Raw genomic sequence first — 17,585 nt, 5'->3', positions numbered from 1 at the left:
TCTATTTCACATACAACCACTCACGGTGAACTGTGTTATTATTATGGCCAACTATATATGTAAAATATGCATACACAAGAGACACTATTATAATAAAACAAAAAAAAAAAAACAAATAATCACTAAAAGAATTTTATTGAAGAATAGTCTTTCAAAAAATATTTGGTTACATTGAACACTTTGCAGAAGACACATCGTTGTGATTAGACAAGACTGAAGAAGGACGAGGAATGTTCCTTTTTCTTCTTCTTCATCTTCATCAGGATCTCATGACTGAAGAACTTGACCGAGATGATTTGCTGTCGAACAACCATTTCAACGGGTTAGCTCCACTCCTCCTATTCTATAACACGCAAGCCTGTGCTAGTGGAAGACCCGTAGCACTCATGAATCAGTAAAATCATATACCTTTTGCATACCACGCGCCAATTTTTTCACAGACAAATTCAGATGCGCCATATAACTCAAGCTCCTTTCCAACCTTCTTACGTTCTTCGTTGGAATTGGAAAATAGTGATAGGGGTTTGGATCTGCTTCGCTTAGGGGAGGAATAGGAATAAATCAATGACGCAATTAAATTAATTAATTTATGCCAGTTCAAAAAACACGTTTATTGGAGCACCATTCTACAATAGTCAGAAATGATCTCTTGGACGGGAAGGTGATCGCTGTCATGGACCCCGCTGACGGTGCTACAGCTGCCGGAGAGTCTCGTTTGGTGAAAAAGCTCAGGACAAAAGCTCAGAAAACGGGTTTATGAATGCGAGCATGCAGTTTTATTCTTTAGCAAAATCATGAAAACGACTTTCAAATGACCCTTGCAATATCTTAATTTTTTCAATATATCTGGTCAAATTGCTTTTATCCACAGCACATTCATTCTGCTCTTTCAAGTGTGGAAATTGACTCAAATCCTCATTTTCTAACTGAGTTCAGTTTTTATTTCATTTTAAAAGAACTGATGCTATCAGCTCAGTACTCAGGTGTTGAAAATATGAAGATGGAATCAGTTATGGCGCCTACTTCTACATTTAATCATCCAATGTACCATGTTTGGCGCATGCGCCACCTATATTATAGGGCATCCAATGTTTGCTTTAATATTTTGACGCGGCATGCCTAAAAGACAAAACAGCGCTGACGACACAAACTGACAATAAACAATCCTAATAATCATGACCGTTAGCACACACATATTTGATAACTACTTGTGGATGCGAAAGGTCGCAATAACTCATAGGTGAGCATGGGTAGTTATAGATGCAGGCTTAGTATTCATATAAAGACACAAAGTCGAGTGTCTGGGTATGGGGAATGTACCCGGAAAATATGTGGGTCAGTGGTTGAAACGCCGAGAAGCTATAAGTAGACAGAGTAAAAGGAAGTCAATGCCACCTTCTACATTTTGTTAACTACTCGAAAAACTGCTTGGCACACGAGACAGCCAAAAAATAATATTTGGGAAATTTTGGCATGCTACGTAAAAAGGTTCCCCATCCCTGACCTATAATCTATCCACAACCAACAATTGAATGAAATTAGTAATTTCATCAAGTCAAGTTTGATTGATGAATGAAATACATGAATAATTATTGATCATTGTCTCTTTTACTAATAGGATTTTATTATGATTTTTTTTATAATATTTCATAGAAAGAACAATAAATTAGTAATGTTCATTGTTATAATAATGTATTATAAACTATAATAAACCTATTCATTTTTTTAGTTTGCTGGATTATTTATCACTTTAATTCATAGATGTCAGGCAGTCCTGTAAAAGTGACTGATATTTTATAATTTTATTATTTGAGTTATATTATCTGATTATTTGACAATAAAATTTCTTATGTTGTCATAATATATTTTGTGGATTTTTCTTATAAATAATTAAATCCGTTGCACTGTGAGTTAGGAAAGTATAAAATAATAATAATATGGCCAATAACTTGCCGAATGAAATATTTTTCGCTTTAGCAAGCAAATAATAAGAACGTCTCATTATCAATAAACATTGCAATTTGTAAAAGTACATTTACTACGGTATACGAATTGTAGATATTTACAAAAAATAAGTAATTTTCACAGAAGACATTTCTGTGTCCCCTGATAAATTTTGTGCGAAATCACTCCGCGCGATGTATTAAAACATTCTGAATGTGTGGGAATGTTACTCATACGCAATATCACACACACATATGTATATCTAAGCCAGCCCACATGTGCCGAGGCCACGCCCACTTCTCTGACACGTTATCATATGTGAAAAGTAACCTGTTCAACTTTCATGCTACCCTAATCCAAACTCTACATGTCCCGATTGCCAAGGATGTAAAAATAGCAAGATGTCCGACGGGAATTAAATTGACTGTCGGCGGTCACCACGATTATTGCTCGGATGACGGGGTTGCTCGGTCAGTCAGTCGTCAATTAAAATTAAATAAATAGAAAATGCTGAAAAGGAAGTCAACCGACGATGCTGATATGGTGGACATAATAAAATGTCCACCATATGATTTTCATATTTGATCAGAAAAAGCAAAATACACAATATATTTAAAAATTAATAAGCAAATTTGATTATCAATATTTTTCTATGCAATAGTATAAAGAAATTAGAAAGATGGAAACCGTCAATATAGAAAAAAAGAAATTACCAAAATAAAATAAATAGAGTTTAATTGTTGTAATTATTAATTGTCAATCTGAAAATTTCCCTTGACTATGTAGTTGTAGAATGTACCTACCTATTGCTACTTTGAATCCATAATTTCCTTTGTTTTAATCACATCGCATTGGTAGTGGTTATAATAAATTATCAATTTGATTAGGTATACATCGTATTATTTATTATTCATGAGGTAGGATATGAAAAATAAAGCCAAAATTATAAAAGATTCAAAATAAAACACAAAAATACAAAATAAAATTCAAATGTCCCACGTAAATGTGCACAACCATTACAAGTGGCCACATCTATCGCATGGTGTTTATAACTTTTCCTAGGCGGCCGAGGACCGGACGGTTGAACCAAACAATATTCATCCCAGAACCAAATTTCTCAGGAGCACATAAAGACGGAAGAGTAAATCAAAACAACTTTGTATGGCCGCTGTAAATTTTGTATTGGACTTGGTTGCGATGTGTGACAGGAAGTAACCGTATTGGCGGCTACCTACTTGGCAAAGAACAAGTAAATGAGGAAAACAACATACCTTATCATTTTAATCTGAGATAGATACACCAATAAACTAATTTTATTGATCTAGGTATCTTGCAAGATGATAATGCAAACCTAGGTAAACATAATTAAAATTGCAAAGTAATTTAAAAAGTCAATTTGTGCAATTTCTGAAATTTCCCGAACTGCTAGTATTTTTTTTTATTTTTCGAAATTTTTGCGATCAAGAAAAAAATAAGCATTCATAATACCTACATAGTTACAATATTGAAAGGATGTCTGGTTGCAAAAAAATTTTAGCACTCTCTCACGGCCATCTTCCTTCGACCGACCGTCCTGCGACATCCATCGCTAACCACAAACAACAAAAAGCTCATAATGTGACATCACCAAACTCTATTGCGTGATACATTCTACCAGGCGCACATAACATCAGAAGAGAGTGAGGGCTATCATGGTCAGGTTGCAGGTTACGACAGTTTGTACTGGCGCTATTTCTGCCCCGCGAGAGTATTAGGAGACTAGGAAGTATGAGAGCACAATGCACGCCTTGGAATGCCAGGCGTCGACGTTACTGGCCAGACAGAGAGAGAGATGTATCGTTTGCTCTATCTAATCCACCAATACTAATAATGAAATAGGTTCGGATCTCAGCTATCAGATAAGAGATAAAAATTATTTTATTGAATAATAATAAAATTGATAGAATATACAATGTATAATTAAAAAAAAGCATCAATATAACTTGGCTTTTTACTATAAACTCCGATTCAATTTTTCGATTGCAATATTGAGTGGAATTATATTTTATAATAATATTGCGACGCCTCGCAACACAATAATACTGCGGCAAACGTTAACGCTACCTTTCATGAGATATGCGGCCCTAATACAAACTGCGCACAAATGTGAACAAGGTAAGGCTCCACTTGCGTCATAAGAGTATCAGCATCAAATTTCCTTTTCCTTCTTGACAGGAAAGGGTGTGTAGGGAGAAAACTGTACGTTTGAGCATGCACACTTCTGTTCTCTCCTCCAACTAAAATTAAAAACACAAAAATAGGTACTACGTGTTAGAAGTGAAACTTCTTAAAATATGTTGGCGGTTTTATTGATTTTGGTAAAAACGCCGGAGTTCATTCAAGCTGCGATTAAACGGTAAATATTACGTCAAACGTCACACCGACAAGTTGAATGAATGTAGGAGATTTTTTACGGGTGTTACCTACCTAAAATTTGTGGTTCAATCGTAGCATGCACTTCAGAGATTTTGTCCATTGTTACCAAACCAACAAAGTGTCAAAATATTACTCTGATACATTTAATATGATTTAATACATAACATACCTATTACCGAGTATTAGTTTAAATACTTTAAGTAGGTTCTAGAGATGGGAAAACTGATCGATTTTGAAGACTAAGTATACTTACTACCATTATAAAAAAAATACTTAGTATAGAAACTTGTTCCAAGATACTTACTAGTATTTGGAATACTATATAGAGCGTTTGGCGTGCGTATGCCACAAAGGTTTCGTACTCAACTGAAGCTAAAACCAACTCCATATTAGTATTTGAAATACGTATCGGCTCAGGGAACTCAGACTGTGTATCGGCTTCAATAGAATCGCTAAAAATACGCTGAGCTCCGCTTGTCGAAAAGTCCCATTTATTATAAAATTTTAAAGATGTTTTAAATCTATGAGTTGTTTTTCTGTTAGGTTGCAATATTATTGTTAACAAAAATGAATAACAGTGATTTTTTGAAAAATTTTAAACATGTTTTGAGTGGTCATATAACAAGCCTAAGCCTGTGCGTCATCTCACCCAGTGGTGTCACATCTCACGCTGCGACACAAAATTTATGACCTATTATTCATACATTCGCACGCAATAGACTAATAAATTAAAATATACCTATATTCAAGTGCTATCTCGTTCGCGCGAATTTAATGTCAATGGTGTTGAAAGTCTACCAACTGGTGAGTGCACAACAGCGACTCGCGATGATATTTTAATTATCACAAGTTTTTTGGAATGGCCAATGGCCACACATACTGAGTATGGGTAGTTTCATCCGAAACTTGAGTACACAAACTGGTGACAGTATTTTCAACTCACCTCTAGTAGGTTCATGAACTTTTGAAAACATTGTCAAATGGTTGCTTTTTTTTAATCAATCATTTATTTCTTTGGGACATTAATGGTTCTTTCTCGAATCGTTAGTACAAAAATCCTGATCCTGAAATCCTGAAAGACCTGCCATTGTCACGAAGAAATATTTTTTAATTTTATAAATCTATTGTTGATCTAACAGTACTTTTCTCATTATTTCTAATATTTTAACATTTAAAATTATGTTATCAGTGTTATCACAATAATATTTATGAAAAAATTTAAAGGAGGCATGCACGCATGCAGGCAAGCAAACAAGCGAGCAAGCGCAAGCAAACGAATGACGTCTCTGTGCCGTGGGTGATGTCCGAAATCTAGACTCTGTTACCAGGGAAACATAAACTTGTATGGTGAGATGTAAGAAAACAATAATGCGTCGCGTCAGCTAATAACCGAACGTAGAGGAGAACGCGGTGTTCTGTTGTTATACGGTGCTTGTATTCTCTTATATCAGCATGCGCCCCTGGTAAAGTATCGCTTAAATCCTTGGTTAGGATTGCTTATTCTGTGCGCGTTGTTTGTAACCCCGCTATAACTTTACTATAGCGGAGATACAAGTTTTTCTCAGGAATAGATAAGCGAACGAACGCACGTTTGAAATAATTTCTTCAGCCAATAATAAAATATTTTATTTATTTATGTGCACATAGATTTTTTATTAGTCCAATTTATTTTATATACACAACAAAATTTCAGTTTAGTTCACACGAGAAGAAACGAAACCTTATCGCGTATTCTATTATTTCTTAGTTTTCCTGTCGGTGGGTGGCTTGTCAAACCGTTTGCGTAGAAGTCAGGCCGCACTGGTTCTATTAGGAATGCAGCGCAGTTATTTGGTATTCGGTATTCATGTTAGAACGGTTTCAATTTACCCGCTCTATTTGCATACGATGGAAAGAACTTACATTTTCTGACAGCAGGTGTTTAAAACAAAACGTCAGTTTAAAAACAATAATAACAGAGCAGTGGGTCATAGGACATAGAAGATTGTAATATTTTATTAAATACATAAAATCTATATTATTATAACACAAATGCAACACGAAATTTAAGTTTGATTTAATAATATGTGAAATTATTATGAAGCATTAATACAATCAAAGACGCAAACCTCAGAGATTAAATTATCTGAAATTTAACCATTAAAATATTTAATTCCGATAGATGTCACATGAGTCCGTTTTAATATTATTATAGTATACAATAATTATTAGGAAAACAAGTGCAAAAATAAATTATAAACTCGAAGGAAAAAGCGTTGCAGGTGAATATTTAAAAAAATGTAATTTCCTGTAGAAAACTAAAAACAGAATGTAATGAAATTTTGATCAATATTTTTGAAGTGAATAATTTATTTACGCGCGGTATGTACCTATATATTATGAAGTCACGGGAGAAAAAGTCCCGCAGATCTGCGAAGAAACACTGTCATGATTAGGTATATTATTTTTTCGAGATTAAAATGCTTATAAGGATACTTACCTATGTTGAAGAGAATATTTCCCATTGCAATTTTATTATTGTACCTATGAAAGTTTCTTTTTTTTTTATTTTGAATGTAAAAATAACGCATAGTTCTTTCACACTGCCGATATTATTGTTGTGTCCGAAAAATTGTAAGTATGTAGTATCCATAATAATATTATGCAAATCGCCGTGAGCGTTTGTACCGGTAATAGATGCAGTATTATTTTTCGTATGTTAAGATCAAGTGACGCGTTGTTCTTGGAGCATTTTATCCAGCGCTCGAAATGGAAAAGTTTACGAACCGGAGCGCTCGAAAATTTTCTAAAGATATTAACATGTTTATCAAATTTTATGTGTATTTTATAAACATAAGTGTGGTAGATTTTTTGTTATATGGCATATCTAGCGCAGACGGTCAAATTATTTTGTCCACGAGACGGAGCTATAACTTTATAGATTTCACGAACCGGAACGGCGCTCCGGTCCATTTCGAGCACTGATTTCATCATAGGTATTTTACAAAAAGCTTCGGGTATTGATTTTAGGTACGACGTTTATTTGTAATTAGTTCCAATTGGGTTCAAAAAGACCATTTGATTTTTGGTATTGATCGGTACAATTTGATACTTCTGAGAACCTACCATAATTTTAAATAAATTATACGATGTGATTGTATTTACAATGTACTACCTAACTATTTTCTTCTGCCTTTCCCTTGTATTCCAGTAGGGTTTATACTACCTATTAGTCATGTACAATCTAAATTCTAAATACCTAATACAAAGTAAGTACGTATTTTAAATTTTGGATAAACTGTAATATTCATGTCTAAATGAAACACTTAAAAATACGTAGATGCTTAATAAATTATGAATATTCGATAAGACAGTACCTATGAAGTTACACCTACTGTAGTAGTAGGTACTAGGGATTCCAAATCCCGGGATCCCGAGATCCCGAACTATTTTCGATACCTATGAATCCCGGGATTGGTAAACATAATCTCGAAACTTTCGGGATTGATTTTTTTTATCAATTTTTATGAAAAATAAAATAAAAACTAAAATATAACAGAAAAAATACTTTTAATAACATACCTATACTAACTACAATATAACTAAACTGAGTTTGAATGAAATTTGATTTATCACCCATGTGTTGCCAATTCATTTTATTTTTTCACATAAATTAATAAAAATGAGAAAGATTGGAAAAAACAATGCTTCGCACAATATTAACAATAAATGTCTTAAATGGTATAAATTATACTCACTAGATTTATTTTTGACCGATTTTATCAACGTTATTTGTAGGATAAAAATTAAATATTAACTATTGAAAAAAGTGCCAGTCCCGGGACCAGTCCCGGGATCGTCATATTGTAATCCCGTAATCCCGGGGTCAAGATTTTGGCTCGGGATTGGATTCCTTAGTACACTAGAGATATCTAGTTACTTAACATAGTAACGGAACATTCGATTTAATACAATTTAATGAAAATTACTATTGAAAAATATTTGTGACAATACTAAAGCTCGATTCGATTTAAATAAATGTAATTTCAAGTTACACACATTTTTATTTTGTAGAAAATCGATGTTTTCTATAATAATTAAAAATAAATTAAAATTATATATTAGATTTAAAAAAAACTTTCTACAACCTTCGAGAAAACTCATTTTAACCGCCTCGCATATCAAAACTCATCTCGTCAATACGTCGATGTGACGTCATTGTTATTCATAAAACACAAGTTGTCAAATGGAGCTCGGCACATTGGTGGAATGCATCATTTTAGTTTAAAAAAAAAACTGGAATCACATGCAACTATTTTCACCCGACATACAGCGTAATATGTATAATCCTGAAATGTCGCACTTCGTCATTCATTGCTTGCTGTGAATGCAATTGCTGTGAATGTCAATTCAATGCTTGCCGTGTGGCGTCACTGTCCTCGTACGACCGTGCTTATACGCACATAATAAAGTTGCATGTTGCGCTCAGTTTTGATTTATGACTATTATCCCAGTCGAGACGATTTTCAATGAGCGACTGGACTTAATGATAAAAATAACCTTAAAATAGTATTATGTGCCGCAAGGGTACGAAGTGTCGCACTCTTTGGCGGCGGTGTTTGTAACGCGGTCGTACCAATGTACCCATAAGATTCGGCGGAGATATCGATTCTCAAAGTTCAAAAAACGAATCCCTTGAAGCTGCAGGTCTAGAATAGCGGGAGGCGCAAGAGTTGGCGATGGACCGAGGGAAGTGACGCGAACTTGTGCTTGCCCTATGCCCCAATGCTGAGTCGTGACAGGGTGAAAGAAGAAAAAGAAGAATATTATGTAACACATAAAATTTACCACCCACGGTGGCCACGCGGCTTAAGCGTTGGACTATAAATCCGTGGGTCCCAGGTTCGAATCCTGGGTCTGGCAAGTACACAAGTACACATATTGTTTTTCAATTTGTGTGTGTCAGGGTATGGACCTAATAGGTTGAGCAAGTGGCAGACATCCATTTCTAGTAAAAAACAAAAAATCTGTCAATACATACCTCCACTCTGTGGAGGCCCATATGATCCTATCAGGATCGGACATGGTCGAAAAAAAAATAAAAAAATTTACAGATTTTTTTAGATACTTACGCAATAAAACAATAAAAAGATAAATTAAGATTTATGGCACTTGCATAGTAATATGCATTCTCGTAATTAATCATCATTTTTTCAAGGTAAACGATAAATAATCGTTAATGAGTCTTCTCCACTACTATAAGCAGATATTTGGCTTACAGAATTATATCTTGCTGGCAATGAATATGCAAGAGCATACTTCAGTGAAACGGCAAATAATTTTCAATAATAGGTGGGACGTAATTTCGGACTCGTTGCCAATCGGAGAGCGATAGTCGAGCTGTGAGCACGTCAAATCGTTTTGTGATGGCGTCGGAGGATAAAGATGACTAAAAAATGTTACTCATTTACTCGAAAAAGAAAACATGTCAATGAATATATTATTATTATTACTAATATAACAATAAACATAACATTAAATGGATGCATGTCGAATTTTTATGACAAATTATGTTTTGTTCTGCACACGTCGTTTGCACAATCTGCGCGTCCCGTAGTCACGATCTTTTTAGACCATGCCTCAGCTGAAGTATAACCTTAATGAGTCTTCTCCACTGCTATAAGCAGATATTTGGCTTACAGAATTATATCTTGCTGGTGATGAATATGCATTGGCTTAAGTCAAAAATAAAAAAATGCCGTCTTATAATAAAAGTTATTATTCTTTCCGACGGCACTCAATCATCTGGTTCACTTATTTTCTCATTCACCTCATTTGCACAGTTCACTCATGCGAAAAATTATTTCTCTTTTCTTTCTTGCACCAACACAAGCTCGCCAAGAAAACGATTTTTTTTCTTTAAAACTCGCTTAAAGTTTTTTTTCGCTAGGAGGTGCATAAATTCCGTAATATTTTGGCACTATTTTCAGTTAATGATCATGCTATAAAATTAATGTTTGTCACATCATTGTCACCACAGAATAGATAATAAATATAATTCCGATAGGCTATACGTCAATACAGTAAATTTTGACGCAGGGCTTTGAATGTGTGAGTGTCCTACGAAAATGAACCACGCATTCTAGACGTGCAATAGTGTGTGTAATACACCAATATTAAATGAGCGTCAATGCAAAAACCGAGAGCAGTTGTCAGTATTCGACGTATGGCGTATTCGTGACACGTGTTTAAATTTATCCCGTATTCTGCCTTACTCGAGATCGGTTGCCTGCTTCTCCTTACCCGTTAGGTATTTCAGCTCCCATTATTTCTGAGTTCCCTGATTGTCACTCGGCGATGTGATCCTCGGGTCCAGACATTCCCAGGAAAGCAGTAAAAATATTTCTGAATGGAATATCACAGGCATGTCCAGCTTCAAGTAGGTACAATCTACAATCAAGTATTTATACTGCCAGTAATCTCACGATAATTCATAATGATTTAAATATGTATTTAAAACTAAGTGTTGCCTATTTATAAACTTAACTATGTCTAAATTTGATTTGTCATAATATTTAGTTTACTGGTGTTAACGTATGATAAACAAGCCGTTATGTACCAATGTAATTCATATTGTTCCCCAATCTCATCTTTTGTTTAATCTCTGTTTAAACTGGTAATCTAAAAGTACTGTTTTTTTTTATTCAAATCAATTTTCAAATTCACACTTATTAGGTATATTGGGCTGAGTTCACACGCTATAATAATTATTACTCATTCACTTACTACATGATATCTGAAATAATTGTATTAAAATCTATGACGTAGGTATACTTATTAATTAAATAATATTACGAATAACTATACGGTTATTGACAATTTCGTTGCACAGAGATCGCCGTCAAACTTTCCCGCTACTTTGAAAATACCATACTGCGCGACAGTAAGATGAAACTACGCCTCATTTTAAAACGTGGGGATTCACACCTTCTCTTTTCCTCGCTCCTGCAGCAAATTGTGAGTGCACTGCAATACGAATCATGTGAAGTCACGTGAGTTTCCTCGTGTTGTACTTTAAAACAACTAAAAACAGGACAGGTTAATGCTTCTCCTTGTAAGTTACAATGAAATCATACAGCAAGAAGTCGCATACCAGGTGGTCATTACAGGATCAATTCTCACAATAAGCCTCATTCCTTCCATAAAAAAGCAATAATAAATAATTAATATAATATTACACATATTTTTTTTCAAATGGAACATACCTCCCTATCCAATATTATCTTTCTATGTGCGCTCTCTTGTGTTTTTATGTTGTCATTTACACATTGCCGCCATACGAATGATTTTTGTGATCTGATGCCTTTCAGGGGTACCATATCAGTGGATACCAGAAAACCTGGACTGGAATGAGGCTATAAAGAAAATGGGCCAAAGTATGTGGATAGATTTTCACCATAGGGCATCATTAGAAAAGGGGAAATGGAGTAAGTCTATTCTACCATCACCACGGTTGGTGCCCTGGTTTGTAGAGTCTCCTTTGACGAGGAATGAGCTTAAGTTAATACTGAGGCTAAGAACAGGGCACACAGTGGGCAAAAGATTTGATGTCCTCATGGAAAGAAGCGAATCGCAGCTCTGCGATGAATGTCATGTTTTAGAGGACATTATACATAAATAGCACTACAATGCCCTAAATATGAACTTCACAGAGTACAGCTGCGAATTGCGGATATCTATGGGAATGTCGACGAATTGAAAGGTGCCCTGGCGGTGGGTAAGACGGAAGAGCTAGGCAAAATTGTAAAGTTCTTTAACAGAATAGGAGTGAGGACCTGATCGGCGGATTCTTTTCTAGAAGAGAAGAGGCGATATGACAGCGAGCCGCAGTCCTTAAAGCTTCGGTAAAATCACAAAAAATAGATTTTTAATTTTTTGAAAACTTGAGATAAATAAAAATGAAATTAACTTGTCTGTAAGAAACTATATTTAAAAATCAAAAACATGAAGCTCAACTTGTACAAATAGTTAATATTATTATAATTCTACTGTCTCAATGAGTCGTCGCATGGATACCCTACTTAACCCGAGTACGCTATTCGTTATTAGCGAGGTAAAGTAAACAATGTGTAGGTACAATTTTTAAATAAGAGTTCTGAAAAAATACGCTTACATTTTTTCAGACGTAAAAATAAACATTGATTCATAATATAATATAAACAATACATATTATTATGTATATCCTATAAGTGTTGAGGTTCTTGAATACATTATTCGTCTCGACATGAAAATGTTTGGTGAGAGGGTGTAAACTAACCATGCAAGAAAGGTATGCGCATAGTCCCGTCTTTATCTAAATATTAGTAATCAAATAATACATGTATTAGTTATTTAATGCCGATACTGAATATATAGACTGATAATTCTTACATTTATAATTATTTTCCATAGTATTGCATATATGAATTTCGGACTATTGGCTTAATTTAAGCAGCATGTGAAAAATGAAAAGGCCTTTGTAAACAATGTAATTTCTGCATTTATATAACAAAAAGAGTCAAAATAATAAACGGTGACAAATTACAATGATCCATGCCTTTCAGATTTAGTGATTGCAGTTATATAAGTATAATATTATGTATTATTAAAATCTTAATTCTGCAGCATTATATTATATACTCAGAAGTTCAGTCCTATGCGACATTTCATTTTCCTCGGGAAATCTACAAAAAATGTGTTCCTATATTTCCCAATGAATACAATAAGATATTCTTCAAAATAACCACCGCCTTGCGCTACAAAGAATTATCCAGAGTAGTTGTTGCAAAGTGATTCTATAGGCTCTGGCCGAATTCAAATTAGCAATACACGATGGGGGTAGACGAATTGTTTTCAATAATGCATTTTTCTCTGTCGGAACAATTTTCCTTTGAATTTGCATCAAAATCAAGTAAAGTAGTTTGCGTGCGAGTTATCCATAAAGACATCTAGAAACAAATACATCCAGAATTTGTATTGTTTCGTAAACATATTAATATACTTAGATTAATATGGGATTTTACTGGATAAATATTGTTAACACTTACTTATTTTTATTTGTTTTTTATGTCATATCGCGAACGCTTTAAATTTGAATTTGAATTTGAAATATGTATTGAGATTATGTAATGATGTCCCCAATTAATTATAAGTTAATTGTAGTATTAATTTAAAAAAAAATGTATATTGCACACGATTAAAGCATCTTATTATTGAAAATAAGTACATAAATTTGAAAACCAAAGAAAAGTTTTACTGAATGAAATTCGAACTAACATTTATCACTGTCTTGCTCTCACTCATTGGATGAGTGGTTTTATCCTTTACGATATCGATCCGTCTATGATTCATGCGAATTAATTCTAATAACTACGCTGTCAGATCTAATTTTAATTCCGCCAGTGAAAAACAATAAGTTTGTAATTAAATCAAGGTAATGACATTACTAAAATGATTATATATGGCATCCGGATTTATACTAATTTATTTATAGCGTCCTTGCACTTGTGATTAATTATTATTGTTTTATTTAAAACTGCATACCTATACACAACTAGAATAAAGAATATTACTTATTATTGAAAAGTACTTTTGAATACATCAAAGTGTCATATGCGGTATTCGAAAGCTTTTCGAAAGCTCGATTTTAAAAAGATGCTAGTGCAACTGTTTAAATTTGACAGCTGTGCACCCTTTCCCCTCCAACTTTCGAGGGTGATAAGTGAGGAGGCAACACCTAACACCCTCTCTCGGTCCACTGAACTGATCATAATAAAAACTGCGAAATGTAGGAAGGGGTGGGGGCTCGCAAGTTTGACCATAAATCCAAAATGCGTCCGAATTATGCGCGCGCGGTGGAGAAGAAAAAACTTTGCCATAATTTTCGCCGTTCCGCCATGAAAATAATAAGATCTGGCTGGTGATTTTCTTTGTAGCCGAATAAATGCGAAAATCAAATGGGCGCCATAAAAAATGGACGCCTGCATTTAGTGGCAAAGTTTTGTTGAGTTATTTTTGTATTTCATAATAATGCCAAATCAGTAAAAATCACGACATTTTGTTTTCACATCTTTACAATATTGACATATTCTCATTATGACTATTTCGTAAAGATTCGATTTTATATCAAACGAATTAACATAAATTGAAGGTTGAAATCCCACCCCATCTGTCAATAAACTCACGTGTGATTGTTCCAAATAATGGACCCAATATATTAAGTGAATAGCTAACAACCATTACTAATAATCTATTAAATAAATTATTTCTTTTATTCAATGAATAAGACACAAGATTTGAGAATGTAACATTCTATATTATAGTGAATATACATAATTTGAATATACATTATAACGTAATTCGATAAGCATTTCATGTAACAATTACTAGTTAAAATCGTCGTATTTCAATAAGATGCCCGTAGCTTAATTAGAAAAGCATACTGGCGCGAATCGAGCAGATACAGGTTCAAGTCCTGTCGGGTGTCGTATTTTTTTTTACAAAATGATTTTTATAGTGTGTATATTATATGCATGAGATATTTTCAAATTATGTATATTCAATAATCGATTAGTCGTACATACGCCCTGTATTTATATACCATATCTTGTTTTTTTTGTAAATTATATTTAAAAATTGTTTAAAGCCGACGCATTAACATTATCATTGAATCACAAGAGTGAGTGAGATGGAAGACTTCATAACTCCTCTTACTGTTCAATCACGAAATATGTATGACTGGACAATGAATAGTGAAATAAGGATCATGAACGGTTTCGCCAGGCGAGTGATTACCCCTACTAACCTGTCCCTTTTTCGCAAACATTGAGAATTCGTGAAGTTCAATTAATAGATGTAAGATTTATTTTAGTAAGACTATTCAACTGTCATCGAATTTACATACTTCATTTAATTGTAAGGTCACGCGCATACGTTAATCGTTTGTGAGTGCGACAGTAAAGTTTGTAACGACTTGATTGAGTATCTTGTGAGTATCAGGTGGTTCTCCTTAGACTAACAGCATAATGTGTATGGTCCATCTTGGAAGCGACGAGGCGCGGTAATGTAATAGTCGGTGTATGAGCGGCCCTCATTCGCGACGGCTATCTGTACTCTACAGAGTTACAAAGCAAATGCGGACGTCACATATAAATATTATAGAAAATGCAGTCAAGTAGCGTGTGGTTACCATAGCTATGGTTAGTGGTAAAATATATCACCGATAATTTTATTACTATATAGTCATTTAGCCGTTCACATATTTTCATCCTATGTATAAAGTTCTATTAGGTCGTCTGCTCTCCTGTTCCCCCAAGAAATAATAAATGTCGAGTTGCTGGAGGCGCTTTGGAAAACAACGAACGTTTATAATGAAAAAAAGGGAAAAGAAAACCAACTTCTTATGAAAGAAGGACCAAATTAAAACGGCATCTCTTCCCCTACATGCCACCCTGATCTTAAAAGGTGCAACTGTCCCCCAATTTATCACCGAGAAAACTAACGACCACGACGCATCGCGACGCCTCATTCTGTTGTTTTAGGGGCCATATACACATTATATTGGATTATATTTATGTGATGTCACTTATTCGTGTTAATAAGTCATCATTATAACATGATAAAATAATGCATACTTATGCTGGTAAATCAGAATGCTCTACAAAATACCAATAATTATGTCGCTAGATTTCAAAATCGGCCAAGTCCATAATGGATGAATAGTAGAAAAACAGCTTTTTGTTTTTTCAAGTACACAGGCCGATGGTGAAAGTTGATATTATTTCAATTATAGAATATTTAAAATTAAAAAGTTTTACATTTCGATAATGCAGAAATGTTAGAAAGCATAGTTCTTCAACAATTCACAAAAAAGTCAAAAATACCTAAAAGTGGATTTTGAAATCTAGCGATACAATTAGATAAATGACAATGGAATTTACGTTAAGTTCGTATTTTTACTCATAATATTAGTCGCTTGCCACTTACCAGGCTTCATGCGACTTCCCACTCACTTTCAAACAATGCTAACTCCGCTTTCAATTTGAAAATAGATGGTGTTAACTCCACTATTAAGCTTAAAAACCGTTAGTATTAAATTTATGTTAATTCCCAATTACTTTTTGATAACAAATTTATATTTTAAAACCTTTTTAACTACAATATTAACTTAATATTTATGTTGTTTAAATAGTAGACAACGCAGTTTTCTTGCATTTTCTTGAAACTATGAAAAAGTGAGTTAACATCTTTTCAAACTGTCTGACCAGGAATCCAAATTAACCGGAGCGCCGTTCCGGTTCATTAAATCTCCAAAATTATCGGTCCGTCTCGTGGAAAATATAATAACAAAAAATTAAACACAGCTATTTTTAGAAAATACATTTAAGATTAGATAAATATGTTGATATTTTCGTAAAATTATCAAGCGCTCCGGTTCGTAAAATTTTCCATTTCGAGCGCCGTGTCTGACTCATATGCGTATAGACTAAAACTATACTTTTTTCACAGTATCTCTCGGTACTTTTTGTTATACGAGGGTGGGTCAATAAGTCCTTAGAAAAGCCGACAAGTGGCGCGACTAGTACTGTAAACGGTTTGTTTTCATGCAGCGGCACTACCGATTCAGTATGCTGCGAAGTTTCAATCAGATTGGTCGGGTTGTTGTGTGTTTTTCGTACATTTAAAAAAAAAATTTGCTTGTGGAAAATGGAAAAATGGAAAATGGAGAAAATTGAGTTTAGAGCTGTTATTAAACATTTTAATATAAAAGGGTTAACAGCAAAGGAAATAAAAAATGAGTTGGATTTAGTTCACGGCATATCTGCTCCTTCACTTGCAACTATTTATAACTGGTTAAATGAATTTAAACGTGGTCGTACATCAACAAAGGATGAACCACGCTCAGGACGTCCTGTAGAGATGACTACACCAGAAATGATCAATAAAATCCACGATATGGTGTTAAGTGACCGAAGATTAAAGTTGAGTGAGATAATTGAGGTTACAGGGATCTCAAAAGGTAGCGTCATTTCTATTTTACATGACAAATTGGGCATGAAAAATATTTCTGCAAGATGGGTGCCGCGTTTGCTCACAGTCGACAATAAACGCAATAGGGTGGTGGCCTCTAAAGCCCTGTTGTCGCTCATGCAACGCAATCCGGATGAATTTTTTCGTCGCTTTGTGACTGTAGATGAAACATGGATACA

The sequence above is a fragment of the Rhyacophila brunnea genome, unplaced genomic scaffold, assembly GCF_057557595.1.
Source record: "Rhyacophila brunnea isolate RB1 unplaced genomic scaffold, BYU_Rbru_1.0 scaffold_11, whole genome shotgun sequence".
NCBI lineage: Eukaryota > Metazoa > Arthropoda > Insecta > Trichoptera > Rhyacophilidae > Rhyacophila > Rhyacophila brunnea.
This window is presented reverse-complemented; position numbering follows the sequence as displayed.